Source organism: Anopheles aquasalis, chromosome 2, assembly GCF_943734665.1.
Source record: "Anopheles aquasalis chromosome 2, idAnoAquaMG_Q_19, whole genome shotgun sequence".
NCBI classification, from domain to species: domain Eukaryota; kingdom Metazoa; phylum Arthropoda; class Insecta; order Diptera; family Culicidae; genus Anopheles; species Anopheles aquasalis.
Genome location: NC_064877.1, coordinates 54,763,809 through 54,790,646, shown reverse-complemented (window position 1 = coordinate 54,790,646; position 26,838 = coordinate 54,763,809). Strand labels below are relative to the sequence as shown.

Genomic DNA, 26,838 nt, shown 5'->3' with positions numbered 1-26,838 from the left:
TATTGACCACTGAACGTGTTAACGACCACCAGTAAGCATTTCAATCCACGCCACGAGCGACCAGGTAGATTGATTCTGATGCGTGCGTGATATCCGATTGCCGTCGGTGGTAGCGTGGATGCTAATGATTTCTGCGATCCGTAGTGCGTGCGACTAAGACATTTCACGTGCAAGACGCTGTAAGTATTGCAGCAGATATGCTGTAGCTATTTGTAGTCGCAGATGAAAATGGAGTGATTCAAGGTTTCCGGTAATTATGGTTGATGTTAGTTAACTTATAGCTGCAGGATGCGAGGTCTGCATTGCTAGAAGCAGAAAGCTTAACTTAAAAAGCGACGAAAAGACAGCTGGTTCCAATAGTGGGAGGCAGAGATTAATGTTCCTTTTAAATAAAAACCCGTTATCAGCAGAATTTCGAATGATCAGAAAGATCGGAAAGCTTGTATTACCCCATAGTCCTCGAAAGTGCCTTAATAAAGGTCCTCCAGGACAATTATTTCAGCTTAAGAAGTGACAATCAGTGCTTTCCCGATGCAATAAACGTGCTGAAATATGATCTGCACCTGGCTATCCACACGTAAAAGTAACAAACGACCACTGCTTAAGGGATGGTTTGGCAGTTTATCTGCAAATTAAACTGCACTTAAAACACTCTGACCAAATCCCAACAAAAAAAGGGGAAGAAACCACTAAAGTACAACGGAATTGTCCGGCGAAAATGTCAAACCGCAAATGGGGCCGCGACAGTAATCGAAATGTAACACATTCCCAAAAATGGACCATCGCAACAAATTGAATTAAATTTCAGTGTCAAACAACACCTTGCTAAACCTTGCCTATGGCCATCGTTGCGAATAATAGGGTCAATCGCTTTGTTTGGAAATTAATTTTTCAAAACATTAACGATGCGCACTTCGACGAACACGGTGAATCCGAATTGTCACTAAAAATTTGTACTATATGACACTGCATCTGGTTATGGACAGCACGTAGAATTCTTAAGACTTTAGCCAACCGAGCACACGGCTCGTAAACTGGCCAGTGGTTAACCATACGGACCGAAACGACGAAACGACGGACGAAACTGAATTAAAACGATGATCAATTAATAAAACTTTTATGAACGCCCACCTTTTACCAATCGCACCGCAACTGGCAGCGGGAGCAACAGCAACAGTCAACACGCGCTGATACTCGCCACAGGATTGGTAGCTCACGGGTCCAGGCGTGAAGCAATGAGCGTTCCGTAATTTCGACACTAATGGCGAATACAAAAATCATCACCCCAGCGAAACCGACATTCCGGTTCTCCTTGAACGCGAATTCTCTACGCGTGGAACGTCCACGTCCTCCACTGGGCTGGGTGGGTGGGTGTGTAACGCATAAGGATCCACCACGCACGCCGGACCGAGATCGAGAAAAGGCAAAATATTAACCACCATCACCGGTAACGGCAGGGCCGCCATTTGCACGAGCCGTCCAGCCAAGCCGGCATATTGGACGGCGTGTGGCTCAGCGGGACACACTTAATCCTTGGTGCGACTCATGGCGAACCATTACGAACTTCTTGAACTCGGCCCACCGTTCCACGGCGACCACGACTCGGCCACGCAGAAGGTAAGATCACGATCACTCGGAGCACGCTCTTCCTGTGGCGAGTGCGGTTTGATTGTCGCCGCGGTTCAACGCTTGATAGCGAAGAGGAGACACATTGTTCGTGATGATACCGGGTCAGAGGGCACTGGAAAGACTGGGATGAAATGGCCGATCTTCGACATTGGTGACCGTCGCGAAACTGAATCCGTCGGTAAGTGGTTAATGAAATTGCAGTTCAATTCTGCAATCCATACCGCTCCAAATCTCAACTCCAGTCGGTGATGGTTTTAAATGATAAATTCTTAAGGAAAAACAAATGGATTCCTTTGATCCATCATCACGAGATGCCCAACCGACAGTCACGGATTTGAGGAGCTTTGAGGTTGGAGCGAGTGAACAAAACACCACACCGCGTATACTGGTGCACAGCATGATCAACAAACGATCATTGAGAGGGCTACAGGGTGCTGTAGCCTGAGCGCGGCTGATGCGGCGGCGCGTCGGTTGGATGTGCGGTTTTTTTGCACTAAATGCAACCGATAAACAAGCCAGCTCCGCCCTCGGTTACGGCCCATTGTGGGTTTTCCTCATTTTCGTTCGATCCTCGTTCTTACTTTGCTCCGTTCGCTTTTCTCTTCGCTTGGGACGACTTGGCCGCATGCAGTCCTTGAGTAGCTTGCACGCAGGCCCTTACATAGCGTCCTACCGATGGCACTCTTGGGTGTTAATAATCCAGTAACGATGGTGCAAACGACGCATGTGTTTGATGTTTTATGAACGGCTTTAACATTAACTTTGTCACAAATCACCAGATATTGCACAATGCTCCGCTAAAAACAAACTAATTATCAGTTAAAGGCAAAGTTCCTAAAATTAAAAGTCCCTTTTAAGTCATCAACAGCCTCAATGCATCGCAAAGATCACGATGCTCCGCTTTCCGGTGAACAATAACAAACGCGAGTAAACAATTACTTAACATATTTCCAATCTATCCTATCGCCGCGACACATCGCGCTGTGTTCAGCGAACAATAAAAAAAAAAGGGTCGCCGAAGATTATCCTGATTAGCCACCGGTCGGAAACCCAGAAGCACGAAACAAACAGCAACCTCTGTCTCTGTCTCTCGCGATGGCACTGATCATCTGCTTAACTGGGATGGGAGGCTGCTTTCAGCGCATTTCCGAGGGCAGCGCCTTCAGGGGCTCGTGGGCTTTAACTGCACGAGGATCATCCTGTGGCTCTAGCCACACGTCGCTACGCCACGCGAGTTTTCAGGCGAGGCCACAAACCGAACGTGAAAGATCAACAGCGGGCACCCATCGTCCTGCACGATCCACCAGCCCATCCAACGCTCGATCTTATTGCCCTTTTCTGGCACGATCCACGGTCTCACCGTCGTCGTCGTCGCCGTCGTCGTTGTCTGGGTCCTGGGTTTTGCGTCGTCGACATCGTGGGGCATCGCGCGCATTAGGCCCGTGATAAATGGGTTTCGCGGACTACGAGCGCTAATGTGCAACGCCCATTCAACGCCCCGGATCGTCCCCCGGATTCCGGGCTCCACGATACGATGCGGGAAAAGGGAGAGAAATGTATCGCTTCATGCAGGCCGAGGTGAGCCTCGGGAGCGTCTCTGGATTGGACCGGACGGCCGCGACCGTAGTCACTTCATTTTGTGTCTTCATTTTTTTGGATTGTTGTTGGTGCTGCTGGCGTTGCTTGGGCACACCGTGTGGTTGTCAAACCACTGGGAACCGAGAGACTGGAAGGTGCCACCGATTCGATGATCATCCTTGGTTTCAGTTACCATGGATGGTGGATGGGCAGACTGCGCTCAACCGCCAGTGTGCTGAATGCAGTGCATCGAAACAAGATAAGAGTTTGAATGCTGCAGGTACTTAGGGTGTTCCATCATGATAGTTATACTCGAAGATACACTATGTTTCATAATGATAGCCTCACTCTGGTTTTTTGATTTCGTGCTCGAATAATGCTCCCCAACAATAATTAAAAATACTGTAAATGTTCCTTTCGTCGTTAAAAGACGTATGCCGTTTGAATTTTGAAAAAATATTAAAAATTGTGGATTTGGGAGCCAAAAATCCAAAAATTGCTAAAGCAATTTGGCAAATATTTCAAACCAAATAAATAGTGAATAGTATATAGAAGTGTTGCTAGGCCATTTGGAGCCATATTTGAAGCAAAACCATTGTGAATAATTTTTTTTCAGTAAAATAACGCCGCCACCGCGACACTTACCTACTTAAAGTATACAAACAATGTCCTGGCCAGCGGTTACTCCGGACTTATATCCGGTGGAGAATGATTCGCGGATGTTATTTAGTGATGTTTACGGGAATGGTAGGCAATTTGACACCATAGATCAGGTGGAAGTAGCTAATAAGAGTGCATGGCGATCCTTGCGCACTGCAACATTTTTCATGCTCGCTGTAAGCATACCATCCCGCATTTCCAGGCAATTAATAGTAAAGGAGGAGTTACTGATTATAAATAAAATAACATTGATAGTCTAATGAACTGTTTTCCATCTTAATTTAATTTTTTTGTAGGTTCATTATGAAACACCTCAATTTTGCTCCCAAATCCACAATTTTTAATAGTTTTTCAAAATTCAAACGGCATACGTCTTTTAACGATGAAAGGAACATTTACAGTATTTTTAATTATTTTTGGGGAGCATTATTCGAGCACGAAATCGATAAAACAGGGTGAGGCTATCATTATGAAACATAGTGTAGGTTTTAAAAGAAAGATGTAAGTCAGATGATCATTTTTACGTTAATCGCATTAAATTTTTTATAATGATAATTTTTGAAACAATTTTCTTATAAAAGCAGTTTCAAAATTTCTTTTTAAATTACAAAACTGTATACTGCAGCATAAAGATAAGGAAAAACAGAAAAAAACATTACAGCAAAACATTAAACTATCTCTTCCAACTGTAAATCAGTGACGATGACGTTTTCCTTCTTAGATCCCATTATGCTCGTAGCTCTATCATCCTGTCCCGAGTCCTGACACCAAACCTTGTGCAGCAAAGGGCGACGTATAGGTCCACGCCTTACCGCCCTCTCTGAATGGCACACACTAACGAACCGTCACAATCGACCGATCGGACAGTGATCGCTTATCGGAAAGATTGATCGGTAAACTAAAATCGAAAGAAACCATCCTCGATCCGATAATCATCACGACCGCTCCGGTTTTAGAACGCGCGCCCTCGAAAGAGAGAGAGAAAGAGAAGGAGATGTAGCCGACGAAAAGTGTTCCAACCAGGACATGATGATCCCGCATTCTGGACGAAGGGGGGATTCCAGCTATAATCGGTCCTGAGGTGAGCATGAGGCGCATTGAAAAGCACACCGGTTGACGCTTTTGCGTTGAGCCGAACGTCCAGATTCGCATCTCGAGGTAATATTTATCCCTTTTACGGATCGTCCAACGGTGACTCTCCGTACCGCTCTGGTCTGGTCGCGAAAGGGAGTCAATTGCGTTTCGCGGACATCCAGCCGATGGGGGTTCAAGGAATCCATACATCAATATTAAGAAAGTCATCGCACCAAGGCGGAAACGAAGGCCGAAGTGCTCTGCTCAAGTGTTCCTCCGCGGCACTCCAGGACGCCGCGACAGGCCAATTGTTGCGGAATCGTCACTTCACTGTCTTCGCGGCTTGGGGTTTTAGTCCTGGAGGGGGGGCGCTTGAATCGATCGATCGCTTGAGATCTTGATCGACGCCCGATTTAATCGAGCAGCGATAGCCGCGATTTGCACTTCGAGAGACGCTACGCCAGCCAGCCCGCGAGTGGAATTCGCGCGATTCAACACAAAGATCGTGGCAAACAAAATGCAATCCAAAGGGATGGGATGGCCACGGATCAGTCCAACGACGTGTGACCTCGAGATAACAAGTGTTGGAGTGTGGAGGTAAGCGAAAAATAAATAAATAAGAAAACACTATCGCGAGGATCGATCGACCGATGAACGATAAATTATCGATCGATGCATCACGATACACTTGGTGGCTCAATGCACCGTACAGTAAATCAATTGCAGCTGCAAGAAGCAGCAAGAATGCACTCCCGCTGAAGAGACCCCCGTTGGGTACGCCATAGGTGCCACAGAGAAAACATTTCAAACTAAGTACGCGAGATTGAAATTCTTCTAGCAATAGCATTAAATAACAACCTTTTATATGATGGATGCTAGCACGCACCATCTCTAATCGTTTCTATCTGTTAGAGCGCCCTTTTTCTCTTTGCTTTGCTGTTTGATTTTCAAAACACGAATGACAAGCAATCATGAAGGCAATGTTTCTTGGAACACAAATATTACAGGCAATTGGTTTGGTTATTGATCGAATTGATCTCTAGCATATGGGTATCATCTATAGCTTCACGAAGTATTGCGGCCCTTCTATCCAACCTTTTCAAACTGAATAATGGCAAAACATCGATCACATTAGGATGAAGAATATACGATTCATGAATTTAGATTGTCGCAGATGGTGCTCTTCAATAACTAACAAACCATAATCATTCTGCAAACGATCTTCTCTACACTCTACGCTCCAATGCTCTCGTCCTTCAAATGTAATGAGACAAAAGAGGCATTAATTTATAGAACCCTGCCGTATCTAAATCCAACAACAAAGGGTAAGCAGCAACAAGAAGCTTAAGCAACATCCTGGGTGACGAAACACGGAAAAAACCCCATTTCTCGTTTCCGCTTCACGAAGGGCTCCCTCCGCGAATCCCGCTGCGAAGGGGTAAATGAAAACGAAGCGAAGCACACACTCGACACAAATCCTTTTGCCCTGGCCGCACATTTCCGGGGTCCCTTCTTGCATTGTGTTGGCTTGCTCCCTGCTTCCCTTTCGAGAACTGCTTGGGACCCCTTTGGTTTGGGAGACGGGATGAACGCGAAGGAAATGAAGAAAAAACTAAATCCAGACCCCATACGGAGGCTCATCCGGGCGGTATTGTCTTGCAGCTCTTGTGTAGCGGCGGGATTGGTCATTCAGATTCTTTTATTTTACGAAAATGCTGTCTACCATCAGGGACCCCCTCTCTCTCTCTCGGTATTTAGCCATTATTCCGTCGAGATGCTTGAAGCGATCCGTGTCGCTCGCTTTTGGTCTATCTGCGCACCCAATGCGCGGGAAAAGGGTGTAAATCACAGTCGCATGGTTCCGACAGCACAAAAGGGTTCGTCCTCTGCTGCTGCTGCTACTTGCTGCGCAAAATGGTAGCGAATTCTGAAAGTCCGGTTCTTTCCATCCCTTCGTTTTAATTATAGGGCTCGAGATGTCAGCTACTGCGCGCTGTGTGATCCGATTTCAGAACAGAAACACGTCATAAACAACGCAGAAGGAACAGCATTTGAATGTTTCAGACGCAATGCTTTGACTTATAATTTCAACTCTTTCAAGTATGTTCAATGGAAGAAAATAAAATAATATTTTATATAGTAAAATACCAGGTGGGTAAAGAAATAATTCAATTTCATATAAATGGTGTTTAAATTAAACAACCAGCATGATGTGTCGAAATACTTCATTCAAGCTGACCCTTCTGATTGCGATGATCAGCTCGCTCTGGCTCTCTCGCCGCAAATCCAGGGGAAGGATCATCAACAACTCGTAAACGAGCTGAAATGATTTAATTCGCCAGCATGCCTCTGTGTCTGGGGCAGAGAAACGGAACTCCAGTGTGCGTTGAAATGTCTGCCGGAAGCAACCCTCTTGCAATAACAACATGCGAGATGGGTGCTGAGCTGCCGGGGTGACCGGTTTGTCGTTGCAAATAAACGGGTTCCCATTGCTAGATACGCCAGGCTTTGATGAGTCCAACCTCCCTTCCTCTCTCTCTCTGTGCTACGTCCGCGGGGCAGCTACCGGAGTTTCTCGTTACCAGCAGAATGGCATAATTATGATTAGCGTGAGAACTTGGCGTTCTCACTGGACGCAGTGATCGCAGATTCGCGGGATGTCTGGCTAGCGGTTCATTGGAATCATTAATGTGACGAACGATCGCTTGATTCATGCGTGCTGCTTGTTTGCGTGAGCATAATGAGGACAGTTTCTATGACATGCCCGGCTACCAGATTGACAAATATGTGATCTCTCGTGCAGCACACATGCGATCAGAAATAGAACTTATCCATCACGATCAGTTTTACTTATTCGACATTGAAGCGTTACAGCGCAGCGACACTTACCTAAAAAGAGAGAACAAAAACCAGAAAGAATGGGATTAGAATTCAGTCATTAACTATTCCACGTACGTAATATGATTTATCGCAAGGGTGAAATGAAGCGCATGTACATTTACGATTGGGCATAAATCATGTCGTCCCCCATCCGAAAGCCGGTTCGTGCGGTCCGTTTAAAAAATTAATCAAAAATGAAACATCAGTCTGACCTGCGATTTTTGATCGAACCAACGATCCAGAGCTCGATCGAGGAGAAAAGGGGTGGGGGAACCACGTGCTAATGTGAGCAAAAGGACGTCCCGCTCGTCAACGCCAACTGCCGATTCCTCGGCCCGGCAGTCAACAGTGCCTTGCGCTGCCGCGAAGTCCACGCGAAGTGAACCATAAATACATCACAATCGACTGTTTGGCGCTCCGTCCGTCAATCAATTAATGTCGCGCGGTTGTTTCGAATTTACTCGCTCACTCGTCAGCGTCGGTGGCGCTGAAAGGCGAAGAACTCAAGAGGGCCAAGACGGCCAAGAGGTCCATCCCCGCAGTCTCTTCCATGACACCCAAAAACACCCGGTAAGACACAGACGCCCGGTACTGTCGTCGTCGTCGTCGCAAGAATTGAATTCTGCCAGAGAGAAATATATTCTGCTTGCCTTGCAGCCGCCGGGCCCGTGGCCGGGATTGAATGCGCGAGCATTGAATATTGAATTCAACATTAAAACCAATGAAACCGCCACGGCGGTACCGGTTGGGCTGGCCTAAATTACCAGCGCACCACAGAGAGCACACACAAAAAGGCGAACCGAAAACGAAATACCTCAAATTGCCAATTCGCTCCTCATCGTGGCACTGAAAGGACTCGCGCACTGCGTGGCTGTGTGACCGATGCCGACGAAGGCGACGCCGATAATTAATGTTCCCGGATCTCGGCAATCTCGGCGGAGGTTGATGGAATTAATTTTATTTCTTGCCAACTGCTGCTAGTGTTGCTGTTGCTGCTGCTGCTGCTGCTGGCGACCAATCGGTGTTGCGATCTGTGTTGCGACGTGCCATACTCGTCGTTGTCACAGAGCGTGTCATGTATGACACGCTTCTTTGGCTGATTGAGGGAACAATTGGGCGAAAGGTTCCCGTGGGCAGGGCTTGGCTTTTTGCGGTTTCAAAATCATGCCAGGGACTGGATTGCAGTTGACAATGCACGATCCGATGAATAAAGATTCTTAATCGTGCATTCCACATTCAAAAATGGAACTGATCTCTTCTTAGATTGGAGCAAAATTAAACTCTTTTTTGTGCTGGTGACTTTAAGCCGGATTCTACGATTCATGGTCATGGAGTGTCAACCGAGTAAGTGACAATGGGTTCTCCGTTTTGGGAATTCCTGCCGCCAACCTATGCCACCCAACTGATTAGCTCTTCACGACACGTTTTCAAGCGTAGCGGTACCATCCTTTACGCCAGCTTTTGCTAGCGACTTTGCTGTTTCCGCTGACATGCGCGTAGCAAAGAAGAAAAAAAAACCTAATGAAAATGCCAAACAACAGCTCGAAGTTAGCCGTGGGGCAGAGGAATTAAAATTAAATCAAATCCCCAGAGTTTGAATGATCGAGCATTGGCCAAAAACGGTTAAACAGCAGTTTTGGTGGAGCGGTTACACGCGGTGAAGAAGCGCGCGGAACACAATTATTCACACGGACTGAGCGGAATTTAAAGCGCGCAATTATTTTCATTCGAACATTGCCGTTAGTGTGGCCAGTGTGACCGGAGAATTCGTCGGGGAATTAGAATTCCGTGTCAGATCGGGGTCCCCCCTCCCACGGGATCCGGCGAGCCGCATTCGTCACCCAGAGTAAAGGGCGTGCGATGGATCGCCGTTTTGGGTAGAGGAAACTAACCGTTTGACGGTCCCCGGCGTGAAAGAGATCATCCCAAAACGGTGTGCTCGGTGTGATTCAATGTTTCATTTGTAGTTCGCGGTTAAAGAAGATGAATAAAAATGATGGTTTAATGGTTTAATTAAAGCGTTTAACGTGCCTCTTGTGTATAAGCCGTGATATGACTTAAGATCCAGCAGAAGAATTTTAAAATTAAATTAAATAGATTTCAGTCTATTGCATTTTGATTTTTGGTTTCCTTTTTTCTATACTACTTTCTAGACATTTTTTAACTGGCATTAAGCGCAAAAATCTATCAAATTTCACCAACCAATGTTGGTTGATTAATGTTGCTTTTCCTTCATCATCTCAATCAAAGATTTTAGTTTTTCTAATGCATTTCTAAATTTTGCTTGCCCGGTTTTGGCTTAAAGTAGTGGTTCATATTGGAAAGTACTCTTCAAAAACTCCCATCACGCAAAAGGCTTTTTCTTATTTACTGTATTTCTAAATTAGAAGTCTTCTAAAGTATAATAGATTTAAGGAATTCACATCAATCAAATCTATTAATAAGAATCAATAATACCTATAAACTGTGCCAGTTTGATTACTGATTCGTCTCGTTGATAAAGGCAAAGCGAAAGCAGATTGGAATACTTCTCTCTTCCAAAATGCGATTTTAACGTAAGAGAGAAACCATCTTACCGCTCAAATTGTTGCAGACAAATGAAGATGGAAAGGTCTCTAGAGCGCTCGAGAGACACATAATGAATGCGGTTCAAGAATGTGACCCATCTCTCCCTCGCACTCCCCTAACCTTTCCTATTCCCCCCGGGCTATGACTGTATGGGTCCATCTATTTCATTAATCGAGCCGTTCGCTACGACAGCGAACATGCTAGACAAGATCTGCCTCTGCCTTATTGATTTCCTATCATCCCAACAATAACACCACACCTTCGCGTGGACCACCCGCAGGAACAATCGGCCATTCGATCACGGATCTTCCTCCCTCGAACGAGCCCAACGAGAGCCGCGGAATATCGAAACGGGGGGGTGTGTGTTCTGAAGCGGTGGAAGCAGCAGCGGCTGGAAAAGAAAAATGGAAATACCGACTCTGACTGGTCCACCGATAAGCAACACGGCGAACCACCGGAACGGTGCTGTGACCCATGAGCCCCGCCGTTGTTAACGACACCCCGAAAGCCTCGAAAGCAGGCGCGCGATCAGCACGAGCACGCGGGCCCCAGCAAGATCGATGAGGTGTTTTGCGTTTGACACGCGCTCATCGAACGTGCGCTCGTTCTCTCTCTCTCTCTCTCTCTCTCTCTCTCTCTTTCTCTTCCGTAGGCCTCAAGGGGGCTTCCAAAGACAAAGTTTTCAAAGGAAGCTCACGGCGAGCGGTGAAGAAGAGAATGGTTCGAAAAAAAAAGGGGAGCAAAGCACTAGTACTCGATACCATTTTTCCTGCCGGCCAGCCAGTCAGCCGGGTGGGTTGTTCCGGGACCGACCGGTCGGCGGTATGACTCAGGACATTTGTGTACTCTCGACAAACCGACCGTTTTGTGGTGATACAATCACGACACCGTAGGCCGAAGATCAGTGAAACGATTTCCTCTCGTTCTTCACCTCTTGCTCGCTCGGTATGGCTTTCCGTAAATCCTCCAAACGTCTCCGGTCGCGTTATGAAGGATGACGAAGACGAAAGCGATTCGTAAGCGGATCCACAACATCCCCGTTCCCCTCTGAGGCATTCAAAACAGAGTTCTTCGTTCGTCAGAGTCCACCGGACTTTTGACTGGAGTTGTAGATTAATTAATTCCATTATCGTCAGCTAACGATCGGTCGGAGCGAAGGTGCACGGACGGCGGCGAGTGGTGCACTTCGTGAGGTTTTCGAAAATTTGAAACGAAACTTTCCAACCGATCAGGTGTGTCAGATAGAGGGGAATGAGATCAGCACTGAGAACTCACAGTCCAAAGCCAACAGTCAATCTTCCACAGCCCCCTTCCCGGGCCAGCCAGCCATAGGTCACACACAAAACCGATCACTCGCGCGATCCTACACCGATCCGCTTCACCAATCGTGTTCTCTCCTCTTCTGCTCCCCACAACCCTCTTGGCCGCGGGACTGTTGTGTGGTTTATTAATTTCGACATTATAAATCCAGCGCGAAGGTGAAACAACATTCTTCAAAGCCACAACCACACAACCCCGACACACCCTATGACATCATCCGGAGCCACCACCGAAGAGATGATCCTAGTGGCCTCCTGGGAGTACTGGGAGATTTTTTTCGTTTTAGTTTATTTATGTTTTGCGATTTCCATGTCCGAAGCTTTTGCGGCATATCTCACCATGGACCGAACAGATAGGTTTTCGGGGCGATCGAAAGCGAATCGAATCGAATTGTCTTAACGGTGGTGGCCACGCATGATCCTCCACAACCAGATCACCACCTCCTTCTTCCTGTACGCATAAATAAACATTTATTCACACAAACACTCCAGCAGGACAAATCTTCATCAATCGCCCACGTGTGTCTGCTGCTCGCACGCCCAACGAGAACTTACTGAACGCTACTATTCGAAACCGATCGACGGAAGAAGCATCATCTCAGGCCATTGTATGGTACATGGTTCTGGGGTGTGCGCGCGCGCCAGCACCCTGCTTCTGAATATCGGAACACGCCTCTTGTGGATGAATAAATTAATTTGAAATTTTCTTCTCTTCCACTTCCACTCGGTTGTCGCTCGTTGGTTGGTTGTTGACCAATGGTCCGGAAAACCTTTTGCTTGTCGATAAGATATCGCAGCTTTATTTGTCCAAGCTTCGCGCCTGCGACGACGAGAAACAAGGTGTGAAGACCCATTAATACGGTGGTTCTGAGCGCGCCGGTGCCAAAACATAAGCCAAGCCACCACCATGCATACGATGGGTTCCGTTTCTCGTGCGCGGTTTGCTAACATCTTATTCGGTGCTAGGGGCTGGCGCGCTCACTTCGTGCGCTACATGGAATGTAGATAAATTAAATAATTTATCTTAATTTTTGCCCTGTTTCATTTGTTCTTCATGCATCGAGGAACGTGTAGGAACATTATGTTCAACATCAGTCATTGGGAAAGGGAATGTGATTAAACATATTCCAGCGATATCAACATTTTTCAATAGTTTTTTTTCATTTTTAAAGCACGTTTTATAGGGACTGTAGCTTTAAGAATAGTGACATATATTGTTGCATACTGCAAAGCACTTAATCCACTTATTCACGCTATCACAAAAGGAATCATTATCATAAGAGGTGCTGATCTCCAGGAATTGATACAATACATCTCTTTTTACAATTAAGAGTAAGCAAGTGTAAAATGTTATTGGTAAACATTTCATAACATAAGCCCAAGATATTATTCCAAGAAGGTTCACTATCAAATTTGGCGTATTCATGCCTTTAGCATGGTATAACATATCAGTAGCAATAGACACTTTAAGCAATTTCTATAGTTGCACACCCATTTTTCCCACCTTGTCATGCTCACGACGTTATTTATGCGGAATTATCATGTCAGTATGAGGACAGTGCTAAATAATACTTCAAGCAAACAACTTAAAGATGCTAAAGGAAATGCAAATGTCGAAAGGAAGTGAACATGTACAAAATCACCACGTTCGTAAGTAACAGCCCGGCTAGCTCAGTCGGTAGAGCATGAGACTCTTAATCTCAGGGTCGTGGGTTCGAGCCCCACGTTGGGCGCGCATCAAAATGCATCTTTTTGTTGTTGTGATTGGTTTGTAATTGCATTATTGAGATTAACCAGTTAATGAAAAGGTGAGTTAAATTCTAAAAACAATCAATTATGTCTATTTATAATGATTATAAAATTTGCTTTGCTGATATTTGAATACAGTAATCAACGTTATTTAATGAGCATTTCACTAGGGCTAGGAAATGGTTTATTCAATAACACGATCAGATCAAATCCAGGATAACTGCCCTGTTTTCTGCTTTTCTTAATTTTTCTTATTGTTTAACTGTTTCTAATTTTAAAGAAGAAACCTTAAAATACCCATACTAAAAGATAATACAGCTTGAAAGCAAAATCATTAAACGAACGTTTTTATAAAGAGCTTCATCTTTTTAAAAGTAAAATACCGCAAGGAAATCAATATAAAAGTGGCTCTGCAACACAAGTTTGGCTATAGAAAGTCAACATACATTACAGCACCAGCCAAGCTTCAGTTATTTAGTGTACTGGCATTTAAACCGCATGATTGTAATTTAAAGCAAGATTAATCGAAAAAGATGGCCAATAATCATCGGTGAAAAAAACCGCCACAACCATCCCACATGATGGTAGAGAGTCCCTTTGTCCTTGATCTTTCATGCTAAATTTCGTTGCCTTTTAATTGTCATTGATTTATGATTTCACGGCTCATAACTCATTTATAAAAGCGCAATGCAATGGACACAGGAGGGACCATTCGATTTCGGTCTCCGGACCACCGAACACGGCGATGATACCGCAATGCCATTTTATCATTTCACGAAATGTACCTGTACCGTGGATTTTGCTGCTCCAGGATTGCTGCGCAATGAGCAGAGACCGTGAAATGGGCGACAACGAGGTTGAGCAACGATCTCGTTTTATCGACACCGATCGAAAGCAGCAGCCAAGTCGTGTGGCGTGGCAAGAGGTGTTAGGAAGAAATATTTGGCCGGCTGATACCGGAGTGGCAGGTCGTGGTGCTGCTGCCGTTGCTTGGCGGCTCCCGTGCCCACCTCGATGATGAGCAATCGCGACGGGGGACACCAACGATGAGGCGAACGAAAAAGGGATGGAAATTAATGAGAAGAGATTTTTCGTCTCCTTTCTTTCCTCCCGGTGTTTTGCTTTGCGTTAATCCCATCTTCCTGTCTCCGAAAGACGCCCGAAAACTCAATACCGCCCTGTCACAGCATCTCTCAATCATGGGCTGCCCCCCCGCCCCGAGCTGGAGCTGGTGTTGGCAGTCACGAATCGGAGGATGACCTTTCCCTGCGTGGTGGTCCTGGTCTTGCTTCTCCTTCGATCGCTGCGTATAATATTCAATATTCATTGACTCGTTCCGGTCGCCGGAACGGATAGGACGGTATCAGACGCACTCTCGGACACGTCGCAATCGTCGCTAAGAGCCTTGGCTTGCCTCCGTCATTATCTCGTCACAGAAGGGGATAGAGAGAGAGAGAGAGCGAGGACCGGGGCTGAAGCAGTCGATTTTCTCCATGGCGTTCATTAATTTCCGATAGCCCGATCATTGCCTCCCTAATGGACAGTAATTAATTACGCGCGACGGCACGATACGAACCGCTTGAGTCCGGGCGTCCGAGTGGATGATGAGGGATTCGCGTTGGGAGAACCAACGCGGGTTGACAGACACAACAAAAAACAACAAACCCAGGAGACGACTCTTGACGATGATGATCGCCACGATCGAGGTGGTGGTGCGCTTTACCGCTTATCGTAAATCCTTTATCTAATGTTGTGAGTCTTACTGACGCGGATTGTCACTCTCTACGCACGACGACGAGAGCTACACCTTAAATTCCGCGCTGCGTATCGGTGTGTGTCCGTTTATGGAATGGGCCAAAGCATTTCTCATCTCTCGAGGTCCCCACTCCTGCTTCCCTCAAAACACTCGCAACGCAAAGCTCGTGGTGCGCGCGCGGTGGCCAGCGATCGCGTAATTCGTTTTCGTTTTCAATATTTATTCAGCTGTCACAGCAAAGTCATTAAGTTATTAATTTTGGAAACCCTTTTTAAGCGAAACTCCCTCTCCGGTTCGATCCATTACTCCCATCGGTCATCTACCAGGCTAGTGGGAGTGTCTTTTATTTTGTGTGCATGTTTTTTTTTCTTTCATTGGAACCACATTGTCGCGATCTTTGCTTTGGTAAGCTTTGCTGAGAGCCAAAAACTAAATGAATAAAAATATGTACAGGAAGAGTTTTGATATTATCATTTCAACACACTACTGGAGTGTGTTCTGGTTTTTGTTAGACTGGATTTTAATGCCTTTTCTCGCAGAACAACCCCCTCGCAGCGCACAATCATCAAGGACACACGCGAGAACTCTCATTCGACCTTCACGGCAGCGAATCACAACGAATGTATTTCACAGGAAACACTCGTTGCGTTGTGCCAAATTACAGTGCATCTTTGGCATGTAAACACACATACGCACACACATATACGTAAACGAAACATGAAAGTCGGAGCCAATGATTCGGCCACGCCAGCGATTCCTAATTTTCTCGAAATCTTTCCCCAAAAAGCAAATTAAAAAATCACCCAACAACCTTGCCGCCGCCGCCATTATTGCGGCACCAAAAACACAAATTAGCGGGCTCTTCCCGGCCAAACGGAGATGCTGCTGCTCTACAATTTGTGGCTCAACGTCCCGCAGAATAATCGGTTTCGCCACCACCGCCCCAGTCGCCATCATCACCACCACCTTTGTTGCACAAAAGCTGCTCACAGTCGCTGCTACAACAAATTAGATATCCCTTTGGTCCCGGGAAGGGGGGGCTCATTTCCGAGGGGTTAAAACGTGGACGGTTACACGGATTGGTTTCCTGCCAGCCAGAGAAGAAAGAAAAAAAAAACAGACACAATCCAAAGACATACCAGAATATCCTGCAAACGGACACAACCGGGAATCGAAGGGGAACATAATGCCGAAAGGAGACGGCGGCCAACTCGCCAACTGGCTCGCGATCATCACCGGCTCGCTAGTGCACTGCTGCGCTGCTCTCGCCCCCCATAATTAAAACCATGATTTTAATACTCAATCGCAATAATTATACCTAATAATCACACGAAATTAGGTCCACCGCTTCATGTCCCTCCCGCCACCTGATGGCACCGCTCGCTTGCGGTGAAGGTTTGCAAAAAAAAAAAAAAAGGAAAGGAACCATAGGCCTCTCTCGTGTCCTCATCCGGATCCTCTTCATTTCTCCTTGCTTGTGTGTGCGGTTAAGGTGCAGAGAGGATAGTATAATTATTTCCTTCGAGCAGCATTGTGTGTTCAACATGCAACACCAAACGGGGCCATTGGTGGACGCACGGGTGTTAAAGGATGATGATCGCTCCTTCTCCTTCGACGTCTTTCATGTGCGCTGTTATAACAGCGTCGGGCTAGTTATAATGTTGCAGATGCCCTAATTTAAACTCAATAATGAGACTGTGGGAGCTTCAAAAGGATATTCCACGATATGGTGTATTCTGCATGGATTTTAGTTCTGCATTTGAGTGAGAAGATAGCTCTTTATTATCATTCGAACTAGTTAAGCTAGAATTCTCACGCTCGCTAATATTTTGTAAGCATTTTATTTCAATGATTGCCATTTTGTTGAAAGGATTCGTATTAATACCTTGCCATCTGTTTGTTAGTACTTCCGAAGATGCTAAGGGAAATATTTCCTTTTCAAGCTGGTCATTTTAATATACAGATTGTTGTAGTATATTGCACAAAAAAAAATTATTATTACAGCAATTCTGTCCTACTTCTGCCAGTAATTGTAAGTTTGTTTCTAATTTCAATCGCATGAATTAGCTATCAGAAAAGTGCATTTGATTATCATTAAACCCCTGATAGAGCCATTGCAGAGTGCGCCTTCCGTCTACTCTCTAGTCTCTGGTTGTTCAAAGTTTAGTAACGAAATCTTAGAAGAAAATATTGACGCTAGCTGACATTGGCTATTACCATGTCTAGGTTTAAATTGTTTAAAAGAAGTTTAAAGTGTGTTATAATCCCTTTCATCAACATCGAGTAACTCTCTACAATCAATCCATTCTATGACTCATTTACTAAAACTAGTAAATCGTGAGAATGTGTGAGAGGACTTTAAGATCTGTTTTCCCTACAAACCAAAATCATTAAAAAATAAATAACACATTTCATAACAAAAAAAAGTCCTAAATAAATATGTATTTCTAGTGTCAAATATGCACTTCCGACGTATACGCAATGTTTGAACTTTCATGATCGAAACACAAAAATTAAGTTCACCTCAGCAGCGCTCCTAAAAATTGATCCAACCATCATCAGTAACCAATTAAATACGCGGAGCGACAGAGCCCATTCGACGCGTCGACTACATCTTGGACAATGCAGCGGCGACGTCGTTTCCTCGACAACATAAGCATCGGATCGGAAGCTATTAAAAAGTGTACTGCTAAAATCCATACAGCCAACAGTGTCTGCATTCTGATTGATCCTGTGAAGCGGCCCAACGAACACGAACACTCAGCTCTTGGTCATTATCAACCGCACCCCGAACGGCAACTAGCTGGGCCGTCCAAAAACGTCGTGGACATCGTTTGGCGAGCTAAGCGCTTTCGTCTGCCAGGTATGCACGTTCCCTCGAACACATCCCCTCGGGCGGGCGCATCATGTTGGAGAAGGCGCCGTAGGTATTAATTAAAATAATTTTCCCTCCTGATATCATTAATTTCAGATTTTGCAAACCCCTCTGCTGGGCCGCGCATTTTTTCTCTCCCTGCGCTGCCTCTAACGTTCATTTTATAGCCACCGCAACCGATTGCAACCAATACAGCATCATTCGTGGATGGAAGGAGGCCCACCAGCCACCAAATCGTCCATGAGTCAGCTGCCAATTGTTGCAGCATAACTTTACTCGCTCTTCGTCCAGCCAGCTAACGCTAGGCGATGATGGCCGTTTGGCCGATGGAGTGTGATTATGTTGTTGCTGCTACTCCTGCTGGCTCATCGAGAACGTTTTGTGGCGTCCTTCGGCTTCGGCATTACGTCGAATGAAACAATCACGAAAATGAGACCAGAAATACTCCAAAAACACTCATCAACACAAACGCGGCCACTGGAAGCGCCGCGGCATTTGGATTGCGATCGATGCAGTTTGGAGTGAACATACTGGAGGAGTTATTCCTTTTCTTTTTCATCCATCGGCTAATTACCGGGTGCTCCACGGTCGGCTGCTCTGTGCTGCACTTTGTCGTTGATTTTGCTTTATGCTTTTTGTTGTTGTTGTGGTCTAACCACGCTAGGTGGATTATTCCGTGTTCCATCTTCCCACCCCTTGGCAGTTCTCATCGCATCGATCGACATTGATCGCCTCATACGCCCTGATCCTTGCACATTAATCACACGATAGCTGGAGCTCATCACCATTCGGCTACGGTTTTTCGCGCTTGTCGATCGCGATTTCTCGCGTCCATTTTCCTTCGATTTCCGCAGGTCCCAAACCCTTGCTTCTTTTTCCTTTCCTTCCTACGTACTAAATACTGGACGATGTAGCAAGGGGTGGGGATAACAATTTGGCGATTAAAACAGTAAAAAAAAAGCACGAACCGAACACGCGGCTTTAATCATTTCGCCGGAATTTGATTCGCGGCGCGGCGGCAAAACGATTACGATTCGATGAGGAGTTCTCTAAGGCGATCTTGGATTCCCCGATTGGTGTGGAATCGTTGCGTTTTAATCGTGAACCGAGAAATACGGCGAAACACGCACGATGAGAGCCAGTTTGGTAATGATGGGAATGGGTGTCGAACGTGGAACGAACTGACCACCGGGAGCATTTTGATGCGAGGAAAAATAAAATTTTCTGCCAGAATTTTTTCAAATGCAGCGATCAAGAAGCACGGAACAGTCGGCAACATTCATTAGAAACATGACTTTTTTTTATAGAAATCCGATCATTATACCTTTAAAACATCCATTTCTAGAAATAAAAATCATTTGGTTGATTTGCTGCCACAAATAATGTAGCGGTGGGCAGTGTAAACATCGTAAAGACAGCCACATAATTTTCACCTCTCACGCAATCCCATCTTTTCCACACTTCCGCGCCACAAATTGAGATTCTTCGCGCATTCACATGATATCCCCTCGAGCGTGACAACTGTTGTTCTTGCTCGTTGGCGATTCACCGTTGCGTTCTGATGCTTTCCATCACGATGATGATGATGATGATGATGATGATCCAGCGTGATGGGTAGTAATGATTACTGCTGGTCGTCGCGGTGGTGGTGAACGGTCATTTAACGGATCGGTAACTTTCGGCATCCGATGACGGCCGCTTCCATTTCCTCCGCCAAGTGCGCCACGATGGTGACATTGCGTTGCGGAGGAGCAATTAACACTCTCTTTCGGTAGCAGCTGATGATGATGATGAGGACGAGGGCAGCAAATTAATCGAGACAACTGCCCAAAAACACTGACACCGACTGGTTCCCGTGAGTAATTTATTTCAAATTATTATTTTTTTTCCACAAACATTGTAATGGCGAGTGGCGACCATCCCCCCGAGAGCATCATTGTTGCTTGGCGACCTTGCTGCTGCCCCGTACTGGCTGCCGGCGCCAACAAATTACACTAATGCGCCAACACGTCATGCTGTGGACGCCCTGTCGGCGGCACACGGGATGATGATAAGAGAGAAAGACATACACGCCGGCCGCACAATCAATGCTGGCTCATTAAACGCGAGATTCGAGATGAAATTATGAGTGAAATTAAATTATCTTCACTCCACTCCGTCTCCGGACCGCTCCGAAAAAGGACATTCGTGCTTATCGAGGGGCCTGGATGCTTGATACGCCCGCGATACGCTATCCACCTTCACGCGACTCGCGACTGCAACTCATGAATGTTCAACAAATCGGGCTGGACACAATGTGTGTATGCATTAAATAAAGATTAACAACATTGTTTCTGGCGCGACGGGACCGCGCGAATGCGAATGAATGAACGTAGAACGGAGGTCGGCGATGGTGTTGATTTGTGGGCAGAGACTGGACTTTACTCCATACACCCAAGCCACCCAATTGCTAAAGCTGCACATCATTCCATCCTTTTGCTACGTGTTTGTGTGTTGGTTTGCAGTCTCACACCCGCGACATGATGTCTCGCGATCATGTAGGAGAGCTCCACCACCGAATAAGAAAGAAGAGGGAGTTTGTGCGACGAGCATGGCATGGAAAGCATATCTCGGGCGGATCTGAAGGGGTAACACCGTTCACACTCTTGTCATGTCCACAGGCACAGAGCACATAATGAGCGGTGATTGAAAGGGCTGTACGTTTGAGGGGGGGCTTAAGACTGAAGGTTAAGGAGATAAAGCAAGTACCTCACCAGAGATGGGGTCTTCAATTTTGAATTGTCTTCAATAATTTTAATTATTTTAAATGGTCCATGAAGTAGTGGAACTTTTGACGAATAAAATAAATCGCTGACGAACAAACGGTCCCCGCAAGGAATTCTGCTAAACGTTGAATATGTAATGAATGAGTATCCACGAAATATGTTGCATAATATTCGTTGCCATCTAAATGATAAATGCACCAAGGATCCGATTTTAGAATATTTTACTGAAAGAGTTCTAATTAATGCAACGGCAGCACGGAGACCATCGGCAACGTTATTATTAAAATGAAAATAACAAATTTGTTTAAAAAATATTAACATAAAAGCCGGTGGGCAAAAGCAACCAGCCAGCTCGAGTCAGCCGCTCCATCCGCAGCATCGTGTCGCTCGTTATGGAGCTTTAAGAAGCTTCGCGTCACTCCTAATTCGCCTTCGCGCGGTGTTATAAAGATGTTGCACCGTAATTTACGACAATGATAAGCAAAGCAAAGCTCGGAAAGGTGCATGCTGCTGCTGCTGGTGCACCGGTGATCGGCGCGAAAACATGTTCTGGCGATGCGCCCGGACACACAAACACCACCCGGCACACCACATGCAGTACATGCTCGCGAACCGCCGTGTGGAAGGAAGAAGCAGGCAGCTCGTTCTGGAGCTGCCTGTTTGCGGTTGTTCCTCTACCAATTCGCTGCGGGTGCTGTAGTTTATTGGTTGGCAGGATCGTCTTCTTCGTCACGTTGCTCGCATCATCTGCCGCGTCCGTCTGTTGCGCCAACCACCTTTCTTTAGTGTCTGGCGACCAACGAAAGCGTTAATTAGAATTGGCGCAGTACTTCGCTCTGACACGATGAAGAGCTGCTGTTGTCTCCATCGGTTTGGTTTGAAGGTTTTTCTCCAAACCATAAGCAGGAAACACTATGTCGCTTTGCTAGTTAAAATCATAGCTGCGGGGTGATTAGGACAGGCCGACGGGACAGTGAATATTAATAATCCCATAAAACAGTAAAATTAGCTGTCGTGCGCCTAAAGAACGGGCGCGTGGTCGACAGCATTCTCGACTACCAGCAGCTCCACCGAGGCGCTAGGAAGCCCTATCCTCCGGCCCTAGCCGTTTCCTTAAGGAAATGAGATTGATGCAAACAGGGTTTGGAGACTGCAACTGTTGAAGTTGTGAAGTTGAAGTTTACACTTCAATGTGGAACACGAGTGTCCTAAGTGGCAATCTACTTTTAATCCCACGGTGAACCATTAAGGGGGGACTTCGGTATTTTCGAGTCCAAAAAAGGCCCGTTTTTGACGATTTCTTGTGACGTAACCATTCAACTGTATTTTTTCAAGTAAATGATATAATAATCTACAACTTTTGAAGAATATTTGGTATTGTGTTGAGCAACATTCATTAAAAAATGAATCCATGCCATCAAATTTAGGCAGTCGTGTCTTCGAAAAGATACTTTTTCTGGTGCCCATCGTAGCTGCGTGACGGGTCATCAGAAAAATACGAATCGATATTCGTTAGAAAGATTATAAGATTATCTAGGTATCCCCGTAGAGTTTTTAGATTATCCCCGTGGAGTTTTTTTTGATATTCCAATTTTTCGATTTTTGGCAGATTTTTGAAGTTGAAAAAGTGATGCTTTTTGCGATTCTGCCATAAAAAACGAACTTTACAGATTTGTTTTTAAAAAAAGTATAAACAATTTTAATGATAATTATAATAAACAATAATTCTTGATGGGGCTACCCAGCAAAAAGTGTACAGACTATGTGTAAAAAATTTCAAATCGATCAGCCCAGTAGTTTTTACGGTACGATGGGCACCGACTTTGAAAACGTTGGTTTAGGGAAACGCTCTTCAAAGTAGCGGCCTGCATGGAGCCTTGTATGAAACGCGGATTTAACAAAATCTGTAACTTGGTCAGTTTTTCCTCGATTGATCCAAAACTTTTACACAATACTCTTGAAAGGATCAGCATTCAGGAAAAAATGTTCAAAATATGTGTCACAAAAAAAACTAAATACCGAAGTCCCCCCTTAAAAAGGAATTCATTCAGTTTTAAATTTAAACATTACCAACTGCTTAACGACAAAGCAGGAATTCAAATCTGTGGCTCTACGCAATAAACCCTCATGTCAGGTGAGATTTGCTTTGAATACTCGTGGCATTGTGCATGGCAAACAAAAAAAACAAACCGTGTGGGCATAACAAATTACCCCCATCGAGCGGGCACAATGAAGAAAATCATAAAAATAATTCTGCAAGCTCGACGCGGAGCGCAGATTGATTATTGTAAATTTAATTGACATGCAAATGAGACGTCACCCGGGCGTGCTTTCGGACATTGCCGAGTTCTGATGCAATACAGGCGAGTGAGCTTGAGCCTGAAGAGACCAATTTTGCTTGCGAGCTGCGGAGAACAACACCAATTGGAATCGTTTATAGCAGCTGAATTCTGCGAGTTTTCAACTAATTGCAGGGTCATCGGTGTGACCGTGTGGTGAGTGGTGTCGAGTTATAAAACACTCATTGGAGGCTCGTTCGTTCTGGCAATTAACGAACGTAAGCATTAGGTCAATAAATAGGATGTCTAGACTGACTGACCTCGTGAGAGGAGAAAGAAGTTTCGGAGACATTCGAACTTTAAATAAGGCAATTGACGATTTGATAGTTCAAGAATAATGTCTATGTCTTCCATGTTTAAAATGCATTTGAAGACATTCTCACACCATGAAATAATCCGAATCATAAACTATGTTGTAACTCCGTATTGGTAAATGATAACAAATTGTTTGCACATCAAAAAGCATATAATTTTTCGAGTTTAAAGAAATAAAATAGGAGAACATTTTTTTAAATTGTTAATGCTTCTTATCGGATATTTACCACCACAGTTTAGATATCTGTTTGATCTACCTCAGCTGCTATTTCCATTTCATGTCTATTATATGCATAGTCAGTCTCACACTCTTCTACAAATTCTTTTTGTAAATTTTCTGATATATTTAATGGAATTTCATGTTCCCAGTCAATATTTTCCACACTTTTGTATTATTTCAGACGAGATCCTCGGAATTTTGGACCTGGCTGAAAAGCCCTTTTCAAATCATGATTTTCCAAAGATTAGTAATTGAAAATGAACTTGCATTTGCTAGGAATATCTCCACTTTATACAATTCCCAGGTCGCTGAGCAGTCCATCATGCATCTTCCGAAGTTCATCAAAACTCTTGTTGTACAAATTTCAGGCATTCTTTTTGGCCATAAAAATGCGAAAGAAACTATCCAGAGAGAACAGATTCTCGGGTTAGTTGGAGGATTGGTTAGAGTCCGAGAATTCCGATTTTAATTACCAATTCAAATAATTACCATTTAATGAAACAAATCCAATCAATTCGATGTCAAAGATTCAATTTCAAATACGCAAAATGTTGAACAATGAACAATCATTACAGATTCTGTACCATTACATCTTTAAATAGGCCAATATCCTTACTGTTGATATGCGGTAACAGAAGTAATGATCGAATGAATAGCATTGATGGAGCTTTGGAACATCTCCTGAGCATAATCATTCTATCACTTCCCCCAAAATACACAAACCCAGCATCGGATAATAACTTGTTCAGCTACAAATGATCACCGCAATCGTGAAATCATTTTCTATTTGATTTCTGCGTCCAACAGGCCTGGCAAAGAAAGCCTGGAGTTATCGAGCATCGACCACGCACAGTGATTAGCACACACTGTTGCGGCGGGTCTCATTTCCGTGGGAGGTGGGCTTTTAGGACGATTAAGCCAAACGAACACAGCCGCACGTCCTTTCTCGTCAGCTGGCTTTTATTCCATCGAGAGCGAGGGCTAACGATCACCCCCTCTTCACCTTTCAACACCCAAATGTGAACCAAAAGCCACGTCCGAATCGCGTAGATTCCTTTGCGGACATGTGGTGCTCGGCGGGGACACGGTACCCATTCATACAGCGGTGGTGCGCCTCTCGCGGCCTCTCTTTAATAACAGTAATTTCACTTCATTGAGGTACGTCGCGCGGCACATCCGGTAGGTCCGGCATGGCTTTGTTGGGGTCAGTTTTTTTGCTTTGTCGATTAAATCATTCTCTGAAACTCCCGAACAACCGGCGGATGGTGGTGGTAAATCAGAAGTCCTCTCATCACAGGATGGTGGTGGTAAATCAGAAGTCCTCTCATCACCTTTCTGCTGACCCCCGCGGTGACGGCATTGTTGTTGTTAGTGCTGCTGGTGCTTTGGATTCTCCAAAAAAAACCCTTTCCAAAAGTTACGCCATTCACAGGAGCCCTCAGCAGCAGCAGTTCTGGAAGTAGAATCTGGAACCGTGTTTTTTTGTTTGTTCCGAACGCTAGAAGTGATCCATTGCTACTGCCAAAGCACAACACTTCACACCCCCGGAGCAGCAGCAGGCAGAACGATGTTTAATTGCGATTTAATTACGGAGCCCCACCGGCGATGAAAGAATGGACCGGAGGGAAGAGGAGCAAATCTCTTCATTTCATTATTAACATTCATTTTCAACGAATTTCTCGATTTGGCTGCGTCGAGAGACTGGTGCTGACCCGGCAGACAGCAGGCAGTAGCTCCTCTTCTTCTCGAGCACCACTGAAGAGGGGAAGAAGGAAATGATGCTGACCGATCGGCCGAATGTTATTGCTGCGCCCAGCTCAAGCAGCACCAGCGTGTGGTGCTCCTAGCAGATTCGAACAATTATCATCCCCACGGGATTTAATTTCTCGCCCAATGAATGGAAGGCACGATACAAGAGATTAAATAAGGCTGGAGTGATCTCTCTCGCCAAGTCCCGGGATGGACTGGCCTTCCGGACCGGCCTGCCAGAGGCCGCCAACAATACAACCGAGGGTACGACGAGACGGCGCGCGGCTTTCTTCTCCGGGAGAGTCTTCCGTTCCGGGGCATCGCACAATTTGAACGATCGCAAAACGACGAACTCTCCACTCCCCCCTGCTGGACCCTCAGGTGGTACCGTGGAGAGGAGGGGGTAGCGACCACAGAGTTTTTTTCTTTCTTGGTTAAATTTTAATGTAATTACGTTTCTAATTTGTGGAAATAATTTGAACAAATTATGATTAAATTTCCTGTCGCTGCTCCAGGCCGGCGGAAGGTAGAAGAGGGGGATTCAAGGGGCCGGTTGGTTCGCGGTTTGGTTTCGGACCAGTGTGAACACTGCGGACCCCTCGGGCCTAAGTACCGCCATAAGGGGGGGAAGATTTGATCGATTATTTCCAATCAAGATCGTGCATTTATGGTCATTTGCGTGGCGAAGTTTGCGGCCAATACGGAGTAGCGAGTACCACGGAGCTAGGAACGGAGCCGGTGTGAGCTCAATACATTGTTCGATGGTACAATTAACGTACTTTAGGCCAGTAGTGCGCCGAACCATTTCTTCTTTGGGAGTTTCTGCATTTACACTGAAGATGATGATCATTAGAGTTCGGAGCATTAGAGGATTCAGACATTTTGGAATACTTCTGCACTACTGCAATTCACTATTCGGTGCATAATAGTCACCAAATTTTAACAAACCAAGAATGGTCGCTATGATCGCTACGCTTTGCTTATCAAATTTGCGAATGAAAGGCAAAAACCATTCGCGTTCTACCCCAAAAATCGTGAAGCATGTCAAATACAGTGAGGGGAATTCGTTTGAACACAGTTTTGATTTTGTTATTTAGTTGAAATCAACGAGCTAAGTAAGATTTCGACAATAAAAAATGGTTTATATTTTAAATGCGAAGACTCATTTGACAAATCAGGCCAACGTTTAATTGACGAACTTTTCTGACGTTGTTTTTCATACAACATCAATTTTTTTTCTACATCAATCGTGAGGCAATTTCCAAAACGTTTTATATAGGATCGTCTGGATTACCAGCTAACCAGTTGTACATTTTGCTGGTACAAAAAAGCAGCTCCAGAAATTATTTTGGACTTCGTTTG

At 45.2% G+C, this 26,838-nt stretch overlaps 1 protein-coding gene and 1 non-coding gene across 4 annotated transcripts in view; one reads left to right on the top strand and one right to left on the bottom strand.

Moving 5' to 3' along the window:
* Window positions 1-26,838, bottom strand: part of LOC126580750 (dedicator of cytokinesis protein 9) — an 87,143-nt gene that overhangs the window by 25,200 nt on the left and 35,105 nt on the right. The window lies entirely within an intron of this gene.
* On the top strand, window positions 13,369-13,441 carry Trnak-cuu (transfer RNA lysine (anticodon CUU)). The gene has a single exon. It is a non-coding gene; the product is annotated as a tRNA-Lys (tRNA).